Here is a 12339-nt window from a genome sequence, read left to right as displayed (position 1 = left end):
GCATAGATATTTTGCAATGTTTCATTCTGGATTCATTTTCAAGAGAAACATGAACCTGGAACAAATCAGCATTGTATTTTTTTTTATACAAGTCACTTTTTAAACTTAGTAATTATGGCTTTTAGAGGCATCTGTTGTATCACAGTGATGCATAGCCATGCCCCAATGATAGCAATGCACATTATGACTCTATTTCAAAGAGAGAGAAAAAAAGATTTATTGGTGCTGTACCTTTAAATTAATTTGGAAAAATGACAGAAGGCTAATATTGTTCCCCCCCCCCCCCCACACACACACACACTTTCATTTCCATATAGATTTAGAGCCCTCTCAGTGAGTTTTCTCTGAATCCATGGTTGAATAAAAGGTGCCTTTGGGTAAAAATCACATCATGCCATGAATGAGGTGCATGGGAGGTTTGTGGTTTTTTTTTTTTTCTGAGTAAAGACTGTAGGATTTGACTCCACATGTTAGATCAAGCTTGAGGTCTATTAGATTCTATTAGTTTGCAAGCTCTGAGAAGTTAGATGCAGTAAATAAATGTGTGTGTGCGAGAGAGAGAGCGAGAGAGCGCTCTCTCTGGAGTATCTCTCCCGCTTCCCAGAAAATGCAACCAACCTCTTCTTTTCGGTTTAGCAGGGGCTCTGCGTGGCCAAAAAGCAGCATCTGAAGAAATCTAATTAGCACCTTCCACACACTGCACAGGCATTTACACGGGTTTGTACCTTTGACTTTATTAGCTTATTATAAGCCTTAAAACAGGTTTCCTCCATTACAATTAATTAAAAGCTCCTGTTGACTGATTCCCACTCCAAGGAGAAGGTAGATAGATTCTCCCTTACTTTGCAGCCGGTGTTTTGTTTTTGTTTTTATCCTCACACGATGGAGAGGGTGTGTGTGTGTGTGTGTGTGTGTTAAATAATCATGATTTGACTATTTACATTAGAGGCTGCTGTGTATTTGGAAGACTTGATGCAATTGTTTCTCTCTTGCGCTCACTCATGCACCCACCCCTGTTCATGTCGCTATAGATAGGGGTCTGATGAATTCTGATGCTTGTACAGTTAGTTCCCTTTTCTCCCCTTGTCTGTTCATTTGGATTTCTTAATGCTTGTCAGCAGTGAACAATCTGCCATCTCTTCCTAGCCTGGCTCATCTGTTAAAGTTCCAGTTGCCAAAAGGATTCCCCCCTCCCCCCCCAAAAAATCGAACATTATTTCCACCCCTCGAGATTACAACTCAGAGGTTCGTCTCTACAGATCTTCTAGGTGTTTCCTTTGAAAGCTGGAGCCTTGTTTCTCTATCATGGAGAGGTTGGGGTGCACATACGTGCGCGGGGAGGAGGGTTGTCTTTTGTATGGATGCTAAAATGGTAGCGGGCAATCTATGGTCATTAAAATGATTTGCGATGATGAGGGTGAAAGCTTTGAGATCCATTCAAAATACACTCTGATTGAAACAAACCAAAGCCAGGAAACTTACATTGAAATTCACTAACTGGCGTAAAATAACCGAGCAACCCTCCTGACACTTGTCACATACCATTCATAAATCTGTGTGTGCGTGTGTATGTTTGTCACACACACACACACACACACACACACACAGTCTCTAATGCGATGGAGGGTGATATTTCTAGTATAGAACCCGATCCTGGATCATTAACTTCTTACCTCCTTCTATTGAAGTAGGAGGGTAGCTGCAAACTGCTGGGGAACTGGAATTAGCAGGGAGGAAAAGGGGAGAAATGAAATCCCATCTGTACCTGGCAGGGCTGGGAATCCTTCTCCGGCACCGATCATAATCCCCCTCTGCGCCTTTTGCCCCCCACACCAAAACTTTTGCTGCAGCTGACGGCGCTTCTCCTTGGTGGTGGCCGTGCTGGTCGCCTTTGGCAGTATCCAATGTGGTGCGGGCGAAAAGCTGCCGGAGCCCGAGCCCGCCCTGCAGGCTCCGCTTCCCCGCAGGCTGGCGCTTGCCTGAGCCTCCTCTCCGGAGCGCTCCGTTCCCCTTCTCTCTCCTTCCTCCCTTAGGAGGCAGCGGCATCATCCTCCCCCTTTCTCCTCCACCTCCTCCTCCAACGCGCAGCCCAGGGCGCTGGCATCCCCAGCACACTTTCTCTCCGCGCTTCTCTTCCTGCCCTCCCGCTGCCCCCAAATAAATAAAGGAAGGAAGGGAGGGAAGGAGAAGCCGAAGGAACCCGATCAAGCCTGGTCGTTTTCTCCGCTGGAGACGATGAGTGGATCACATGAGGAGGAGCCACACAGACCCAGGACCCCGTGAAGTCTCAGGAGGGACCGGACACATATGTGTGAACAGTCGCGTGTCTGTCGGTCTCCCTTTCTCTCCTAGTCCTGGGCTTGCTTTCAGCTGGGCTTGCAGTCTGATCTTAGCCGTTATGATGCCCCAGATCTGACTATTCCCTGCTAATGTAAGTCGTGCTTTTTTCTCTCTCTCTCTTCCCCCCTCCCTGCCTGACACCCCAGGGAGATGTTTACAGTAATGAATTCAGTTGATAGCCATCTCTCTCTCCCCCTCTCCTGGAGTCCCTCCCACATTGCTAGTTTAAAGAATGCTTGGAAGGCAGCGCTGGGCTGCAACCTAGAGCTTTCCAAGAGGCAAAGTCAGGCTCTGGGTTGTTGTTTTTTTAACCCACCCCTTGCCGAAAGCGGTGTTTGCTCCATCAGAATAGTGCCTACGCGAAATGTACTATATGGCGCTGGCAATGCGAAGCATCCTAGAAGTGTGTTACAGTCTAGATCCGGGCCGATGTGTGGGGTTAGTTGCTTTAATTGCAAAGAGGGGTTCTCCTCTCGCCAAATAGCTGTGCCAAAGAAGGTAACACCGGCAACATAGCGCTATTCTTGCATAATGAATGCCCCCCTCTCCCCGTTAGGAATAAGGCCACCGTGTGCTCTGCGACTGTTCCTTTCTCCTGTCTGAGGGCTGTTGGATCATATCAACGGGGATTATTTTAAATAAAAGAAACTCCCGGGGCCAGTGATCCAAAAGAAGAGGTGCCCAAATTATAATAATCCTCTCCGCCAACATGGCGTTATTTCACGTGCGTGCAACCTCTGACGATTTCTCTCTCTCTCCCTTTTCCCCTCTCTACGAACTTTTATCTGGGAAATAACAACAAAACAATAAAATCATATCACTGGGGAAATAAACGGATCTTTTTTAATACGCTGTCTGATTGCCGTGATCAGCCAGACAGATTTAAAACTGCTGGAGAAACCTGAGGATGTATTTTATGGCCAACTATGTCTTGCCATACATATCAGATAATCCCCATACTGATGTCTTGTACGGAGCCAAGAACCCCTTTTAGGGTTTTTTTGTTTGTTTGTTGTTTTGTTTTTTGCACATTTTCCGGATTGTCTGCAATTCTCTCAGTGGGAAAGAAAAAAAAAACCCTTCCTAGTTCTATAGTAAGTGCCTGCCATGTTCTAACAAGTCCAGATAAACGCTGTGTTATTTAATTTTGAAGAGCAAGTTGCAATATAGACTTTCCGAGGGTGGGAGCCATGGCTACCTAGAAAGTGCAGGACACAGACTGTGTTTTAAGTTATTATAGAGGTGGGGAGAGAGGAAAAGAGGAGGGAGAATAGGTGAATTCAATCAATTCCATGTGTCTATTAGCCAGGAAAGGCAATTGAAGTGTCTCGGGATGTATTTATTCATTGCCTTTGGCTGCATGATGAACTTGCAATGTCTGTTCATCTGTAGTTTAAAAGTGGAGCCATCTGACATAGGTTTCTAAATCTTATTCTAAATTCATTTGGGGTCTAAATTATTCCCCCCTTTTCAAGGGCATACCTCATCCTGAGGCCGCTTGATGTGGGATGCTCTGTTTGATGCAATCAATAGAGATGGCCAATGTTTTAGAGAATGGACTTGTGCGCAATATTCTGTGCCCCTCTCTCCTTTATAAACCCCCTCCACACACACAACCACCACCACCAGCGCTACCACCACTTTGACTTTCCCTTCCACGCGCCAACCTTTTCCCACAGTGTAGTGCCCTTAAAGGTGGATAAAGAAAGACTACAATTATAGCGCACTGAAATAGCCCGCACCCCAGACAAGTTGTATTGCAGAAGTGCGCTGAAAAGAATGCCAAGGGGCAAATCAGGGGCGAAGGGCAGCCTGCCTGTGCCATCTTGCCAGGAACTTCCCTCAGCGGATGCAACATCAAAGCTTGCTGCTCACTACACTGCCCAGTCCCGGAGCTTTATTTCTCCGAGCACAGCAGAAGTCGCCTGTGACCGCCACCACCCCTGACCTTGATCTTACTTCCAGATGAGACATGTATCTACCCCGGTGCAGTGCCGTGACCCGGGAGGGGGGAGACTAGAATATCCTGCCCTTCTGTAGGGACTCGGGGGGTGAGGGTGATAGGAGTTGTCGGCATGATGGCAAACACCTAGCGGCTCTATTACCTTTGCAGCACAGGGGTGGCAGGTGTCTTCTCCAGAGTCCCACAGGGATCAGTAGGATTCTGTTCACAAAGCATAGCTAAGGCGCTTGTGCCGCGACTTCGCCCGGGCTCAGACAGGAGTACTGTGCAAACCAGGGAAAGCTGACGCGCAGAGCTGGCACCGTTCAAGGCAGGGTGGAAATAATCACCAATGAAGAGAAGGGCTGCTGCCATCAAACCTACTCTCTGCGTGCAGCTTCATGCTGGCCCCGAGGAATGAAAGTAGCGCCAGCCCTAAGGGGTTAAAATCGGACCTAAACATTCCAGAGAATGAACGGAGTCTTTCAAAGCTCGATTCGGAGTTTTTTTTTAAAGGGCCAGGAGCCCTGTTGGGTGGGGAGTATGTGTGTGGGGGGGGCGGGGTAGGGAGGGGGGTTAAAGGTAATTATTTTAAAGTTAGTTTTACTGAAGCTGAGTGATTGGTACAAGGTGAGAGACATTTTCTCCTTGTCAACCCCTACAAATAGACTTTTTTAAAAAGCTATCAATGGGACTGATTGCAAGAGATGTTTGCTGCACTATCCCCCCTCCCCCCATGATAGAGCCGCTCTCGCAAATGCCTGACTATAAGTGGTGCTGGAACTAGGGGTGCTGCAGCACCCCTACTTGAAGCGGTTTCCATTCTATACAGGGTTTGCAGTTTGGTTCAACGGCTCTCAGCCACCCCCACTATACAAATTGTCCCAGCCCCCCCTGACTGACTCGGTGAGATCTGCTTTGCGTAGCGATGTTGGAGCTTGCTGCTCTGACCTGTAGGCACAGAGAGTGCCCATAGAGTTATGTCTGGCTCCCCTATCCCAAGTTAAGGTCAAAGAAGGGGGGGGGGGGGTTTAGACCAACACAGTCATCAATTCTAGCTCATCCCATCCCAGAAGGAAAGATGCAACTGACCCAGCTGTTACCTGCTGCAGCGGAAGTTCCTCCTAGGGATCTCACCCAAACCCCACTGGGTCAGGAAGGTTGAAAGGAGAGAAGCTTGCAGAAGAGAGGGACTCCTGCATGGTATTGTTTTAAGGATCACCACCAAGGTCTCCCTTTTTCTATAGCTAGCGATGGTCACCATCACCCCAGCTTCCTCTCAAGGAAAGGGGGAAAGGAAAGGCGCTTCCGGAGCTGCTGTCCAGCTGGCCATTGAACCCTGACACCCCACTGGCTGGCACTGACCGAGCTCACGGCTGAAGTGGTTAAAACGCCCGTTTTATTTTTTTTTATGTTCTTCCCCCTTCCCCCAGCGCTTCCAGCTCAACAAGGCTGAGCGATCTTATCGATGGGTGATCATTACTCACTGGTGACAAGCGGAGCTGCAGAACTCCTAAGTGAGTGTGACAGCTTTCCAACGTGTGGCTGCAGCGCACCCAGCCTTAGACATATTCTTCAGCAAGCAAGGCAGCGGCTTAACCCTTTGCAGCCTCACTGAAGAGCAGTCGCACAGGTCACTGGGAAACCCCAACCCAGCTGGGGTTGCCTATTGAAGGTCAACAGCAAAGATGCTTGGCTTATGTCTTTTTATAGCGTGTCAGTTTCTATTCTTAGTTTGCTTTAAATGGACAGTGTAACTCCGTTCTAGCTTGGGAGACAAACATTTCTTCTCTGAGTTTAGGGACTTACTGGATCCTGTAGGAAAAACAGACCCCTTTGGGGACCACATCTTTTGTCCCTGGCTTGGGAGAGATCTCTAATCTAGCAAGCAAAACTTAATGCAAGTCGTCCGCCTTTGTTATTTCTCCCTCTGTCCCACCCCTGGCACTTTAACCATCGAGGAGTGTGATGGAGCCGAAAGTACGTGTTTGGAAATACGACTCCATTCAAAACACTGGCTCCACCTTTTGGAAGACTATTTATAGTAGCTTCAACAGGGACAAGTAAAAGTACCCACAAGAAAAAGTGAAAGTCTCGCTCACATAGGCACTTCGCCAGTGTTCAAAGGAAAGCTTTACCACCACCATTAAACTTGAACATGTGGGAAGACGTTTCTTTCGGGGGGAGAAAAGGGCATTTTGAAATGGGAGAGATAAGTCACAAGGCGGGGGGGTGGGGGGGAGGAGAATCTTTCAAAACTAGATCCCACCAGGCTCGATTCTGCTCCGGGACACTTCCACTGCTTTGTAAAGTTTTAAACACTGAAGAAAAAGGGAGAGAAAGAAACCGACAGGCAGAGGTATTATCAACGCTCCACCGATTTTTAATGTGCATTTAAAAACAACTTTCCAATATCTGATTGTGTCCCCCTCTAAAGAGTTAACATCAATTGAAGGAAACCCATCAACTAAAAGTAGTAAAGATTCTGTAAGGAAGTTTTTTCCAGAGCTTCAAACTGATAGTCAGGTCAATACAATCTGCTTTTTCTTTTCATTAAGCCTTTAAAACTCAGCTGGACAAAACACAGAAGGGAATCATGCTCTACTTGCCAAGGGATAGATCAAGTATATCCCCCCATCTCTTTAATTTCTTTGATTTAAACACAAAATCAAACAAGCCTCCTTGAAAGACCTTATAAAACGCATGAAATATTCCGGATGCAGTTGTTAAAAAAACCCCGATGGCATAAGTACCGTGATTATGCCAGAATGAGTCAAGTCTCACAAACATGATTATCATTTCTATCATCCCTCTTATGTACAAACAGGAAGCTTTCTAAACTGGAAAAATTACACATTAATGCCCAGAGAAGCATTAAACAGCAAGACAAGCACTATGCTGTTGTGGAATTGCTTGTAAGTCTCTTTGCTTTGCCAAGGTGGCAGCATAGCACAGGGTTAGGCTCCTTGGAGGAACACAAGAAACATCAACATTCAAGAACACATTGTGGGATAGCTGAGGAGTGCTAACCTACCAGCTTTTAAAACCTCCCCCCACCTATTTTAGGCTGATTTATTTATTTATTTCCCTCCTTTGAATGATTAATCTTGGTTATAGTCTGATTGCTTAGACCTTAAACAGTGTCTTTTTCTAAAATTGATGAAGCTTTTTTTTTAAACAAACTGCTTTATACGGTTGTAAAGGCAATCAACTGAAAGGAGAACACAGAAGTATATACTTCTTAAATTATCTGTGATTATAAGTGGGGCTAGCCTAGAGTGACGTGCCAGTGATCCATACTAAAAACCGGCTGATGCAATTACTTTTAAGAGAGAATGAAACACTATAACATAAAAAACAAAACAAAAGAGCTTATTTTGCAGAGATGGCATTAGAGTGATATTTGTACATTATAAGAGGAAGAAAGGGTAAAGGGAGCTCAAGATATTTCTCTTGATTCAAATGAATAAGAGTCTGTCACAGAATGCCTTCCCTCACCCTGGATTTCTCTTTGCAAACATTCTTCACACACTCTTCATAAGTTCACCACAGTGTACTTCATTTACAATATCACATACAACTTCATGTCCCAGCCCCACAAGGCTTTTCCCAAGCACTGGGTGAAAGGGTGGGAGGAAAGGTCTCACCACTCTGAGATCCTGGCAGGGCCGCCCAGAGGATTCAGGGGGCCTGGGGCAAAGTGGGGGAGTTGCGGTGCTTATACTCACCCGGTGGTGGTCTGGGTCTTCGGCGGCATTTCGGTGGCGGGGAGCCTTTCAGTTGCTCTGCGTCTTCAGCAGCACTGAAGGGCTCCCCACCGCTGAAATGCCACCGAAGACCTGGACCGCCGCCGGGCAGGGTTTGCAGGGCCCCTGCGGGGCCCGGGGCAAATTGCCCCACTTCCCCCTGCCCCGGGCGGCCCTGGATCCTGGGCTTGTTTACCCTTCCTTCCAGCTTCCCTTCCTGTCTACCTTTTAACAGTGCCCACTGGATATACTGAATCCCCTTGTTAACTAGTTAAGTACCCCACCCTTAATTGAGTATCTCCCCAATTTGGCTCCTGCCCAGTGGAAGCTTGCAGAGCTTAGGCTTACTCCCATTCTGTCACAGAACCTGATCAAAAATCTATTAATAGAATATTGGGGTTGGAAGGGACCTCAGGAGGTCATCTAGTCTAACCGTCTACTCAAAGCAGGATAAATCCCCAGACAGATTTTTACCCCAGTTCCCTAAATGGATTGAACTCACAACCCTGGTTTAGCAGGTCAATGCTCAAACCACTGAGCTATTCCTCCCCCTATAATATATGGAGATATACCTATCTCATAGAACTTGAAGGGACCCTGAAAAGTCATCGAGTCCAGCACCCTGCTTTCACTAGCAGGACCAAGTACTGATTTTTCCCCCAGATCCCTAAGAGGCCCCCTCAAGATTAAACTCACAACCGTGAATTTAGCAGACTAATGCTCAAACCACTGAGCTATCATTTACTTCAATGGGCTTTGGATTCTGAATTCACAGGAGACAGAAGGGGAAATTAGGACTGTAGTCAATTGTTCACCAATTTCAGGCAAATAAAATATGTGCTTTTTACTTAGGAACATTTTTTTGTTTTTATCACTGTGGTTTGGAAGGGAAAGGGTGTTTAGAAGGTGAGAAAGAAAGAAAGAAAGAAATAATTCAGTAATTTCCCCAGATACCTACAAGAAGAAAAGTCTGTGCAGTGACAGGCCACTATGTTTTTTAATCATTACTATATTGTATTTTGGGACAGAATGAAGGTATAAAACGGTTTGTCTGCAAATTAATAACACAATTAAGGACATAACAATGGCCATACTGGGTCAGATCAATTGTCCATCTAGCCCAGTATCTTTCTTCCAACAGTGGCCAATGCTAAATGCTTCCGAAGGAATGAACAGAATAGGGCAATGATCCATCCCCTGTTGTCCAGTCCCATCTCTAGCAGTTGAGGCTTAGGGGACACCCAGAGCATGGGGTTGCACATCCCTGACCATGTTGGCTAATAGCCATTGATGGACCTGTCCTCCATTAAAACAGTTTGGTTAGAGTTATATAAACTTGGAAGACAACATTGGATTATCAGATTTTCTCTGAGCTCTTAATTTTAGAGTGAACTAATGTAATGTAAAAGTACCATTTGTGTTCTGAACTTGAGTCTTTTATGTAACCAAGGACAGGATCTGATATTGAGCCTGTAAATGGCAAACTATCGCTGAACTGCAGGATAAGGTCCTGCAATTTCCAAATATAACATTTATCTATTTTGGAGGCTTTTCTTTCTTTTCTTAATTCCCAATTCATAGTTATCTGCTATATATTGACTAGGAAGGGTCACTTCAGTATCACCAAGTAATAGTGTGCACAGTGCCTTAGGGTGCTGCACTTTACTTCACAGGCTTGCCCTAGCAGAGATCCTCCCTTCTTTCCTCTAGGTGGTTTCTGCAATAAGCTTTTGACAAAATCATGACAACCTATTTCTGAGAATTGCCTTCAGGCCATTCCTCACCATCTCTTTCCAAGAGACACAGGCATCTGGGGAGTTCTGTGGATTTCCTCTTATATCTAAGCATGACCAACATGTTTCAAAGTTTTCTGTTTGCAGCTTCTTTGTTGGTCTTGTTCTTCCAATATAATCAGGAAATAAGTTGGGCAAAGTCATTCTAAGATCAAAGTCTCCTGAAAATATTTGCTTTTATTTATGTATGTATTTAATTGTATTTATTTATTGATAGTTGTTGTGGACACCTTAGAGACACCTTGTCAAAGACTGTTGAAGCCTGACAAGATGTAGCTAGATAGTATGTGAAGAGAGAAACATTAGAAATTAGACAGATAAAACTAGACTACAATACAAAATGTTGCTGTTCAAAAGGAGGCTGGATAGCCATTTGTCTTGGATGGTTTAGACACAACAAATCCTGAATCTTGGCAGGTGGTTAGACTAGATGACCCTTGCAGTTACCCTATGATTCTGTGTTTGAGGAGAGGCCCTTTACCCACTATTAGCTGGCAGGATTTGTGCCCAGTGTCCAGGGCCGGCTCCAGGCACCAGCTGAGTAAGCTGGTGCTTGGGGCGGCAGATTGTTGGAGGAGGCATTCCGCCCAATCCTAGGGCAGCACAGCCGCTTTTTGTTGTTGTTGTTGTTCTTGTTCCACTCTGGCCGCCCTGTAGGGGGCGGCGGCGCGGAGAACCAGAGCACCCTGTAGGGCAGTCCTCTTCCTTCCCTCCCCGCCGACCGGAGCGGAGCCCTTGTGACAGGTGGCAGGAGGCGGTGCAGCGGGAGGGGCCGCGTGGCAGCGCCCCTGCTGTAGCCCTGGCCGCCCCCTTCTCTCTCTCTCCCGCCCGCTTCCTCCCCCTCCCGTCCCCCCCCCAGCTGGTCCCCCTGCACCCGCGCTCTGGCCTGTTCTGGCTGCCCGTTTTTGTTTTTTTTTTGCTTGGGGCGGCCAAAAAGCCAGAGCCGGCTCTGCCAGTGTCACTCAGGTCAAATTGTGGTCAGCTTCATGTCAGCCAACAGTGGTTAAAAGGGCCTATAGTGAAGGCAACCCCACAGAGAAATTTCAATCACTGGTGTCCACTTTTGTGCAACACATAGTGTTTTCAAATAATCACAGGTTCAGTTTTGGCCAATAATTTGCACCTGAAATTCAGGTCACTTAGTTAACTAAATAACTGGCTTGTGAGGACAAGAAGCTGGCTAAGAACCAACAGGCATATGAATTGCTCCTGCAGTTATTTGTGTGCCCAAAATCTGAAGTGAAAAATGGAAGACTGATTAAGGACAAGATAAACATATGATCCCTACCTCAGATGAGAGAGAAAGAGAGCTTATTTGTTACTTCACTACCTAGCATGGTGAACGCTGGAACTGTAAGGAAAGCCCTTTCTCCATGATGAAAAATGGCCCTTGTGGGTTGTTCCTGAAACAGGTTCTCAATAAAAGCATAGAAACTCTTTTATCTATTAAAACTAGCCATTCAATTGAGTAGGGAAGTTGTCCATCTCCGGCTCTGTGATGGAATCTCTATCCATTCTCAAAGCCATCCAGCACACGCCTATCAGAGAGACACTCTGCTGGCCATGTACAGAAACTGAAAAAGTGAACTACAATAAAAGTCACTCCACCAAATTCATTATGTTGTCTCTTGTGCCTTCATCTCTCCTCTTTCACTTTAAGGGGAGAAGGGCCAGAAGACAGACAATCAATACAGATCTAGAAACAACACCAACTTTTGATCAACAAGGCCATCTGCCTTACTTCCCAAATAATCTCAAAAACCTATTGATTCTAATTTTCTACTGATTAAAAAGTCATATTCATTTTTACTTGCATATTCATAGATTCAAGAGGCAGAAATCCTTCCTTCTCTTCTGTGTCATTCAGTCTGTTTTCAGCAGGTCTCAATGACCTTTAGTATTTTCAAGGGGACCATTGTTATGAAAGGGACATTCCAAATGATTGAACAGGATCCACTATGCTTACAGCTCAATAAACAAATCAAAAGAGAGAAGTTCAATCCCCTTTTGAAAGTACATATATCTCTGCTTATGAGTCAAATGTAACTGTGATACAAGCATTGATAAAAGCTGTACTGCTAGATTTGAGGAATAATGATTTTGATTCCTCTATGAGGTTGGGGGAAATCACATGACACACTGAACTCTTAGTGGTCTGGGGTATTTTGAATGTTCATTGTACTTTTGAAATATTTTGAACCAGTGTGACTCAGGTATCACTTTCTGAAGACTCAGATAGTACAATGAAGGTAACGGTTGGGATTGTCAGGGGAGCTAGGCACCCAAATCCCATTGAAATTCAGTGGAAATTGAGCACCTAACTCCCATAGGCTCCTCTGAAAACTCCAGCTGATAATTCCAGAGGAGTACCATACTGAATCACATTGAAATCCTCAAATAACAAAGAAACAAAACAATCCCTTAGCATCAGAACATTTTAGGAGTAATGGATAGTCTGAAGGGAAATAACTGTTGACCAAACACCAGCGATTCTAATGAAAACTCTTATTACACCCAT

The 12339-nt window shown here is 45.5% G+C and overlaps 1 protein-coding gene across 6 annotated transcripts in view; it reads right to left on the bottom strand.

Annotated features, from left to right (window-relative positions):
* FLRT2 (fibronectin leucine rich transmembrane protein 2) overlaps nucleotides 1–4701 on the bottom strand; it is a 66081-nt gene extending 61380 nt beyond the window's left edge. The window contains exon 1 of one of the 6 annotated variants that reach the window (XM_005285353.4): nucleotides 4446–4701. The gene's annotated coding sequence lies outside the window, so the exon portion shown is untranslated. Of the gene's footprint in view, nucleotides 1–1673; nucleotides 2634–4445 lie in introns of those variants that run through there. The other 5 variants (XM_005285354.4, XM_005285351.4, XM_005285352.4 and 2 more) reach the window with 5 other exon arrangements.
* Between the last annotated feature and the right edge of the window lie 7638 nt (nucleotides 4702–12339).

This window comes from Chrysemys picta, chromosome 4, assembly GCF_011386835.1.
Source record: "Chrysemys picta bellii isolate R12L10 chromosome 4, ASM1138683v2, whole genome shotgun sequence".
Classification (NCBI taxonomy): domain Eukaryota; kingdom Metazoa; phylum Chordata; order Testudines; family Emydidae; genus Chrysemys; species Chrysemys picta.
This window is presented reverse-complemented; position numbering and strand designations above follow the sequence as displayed.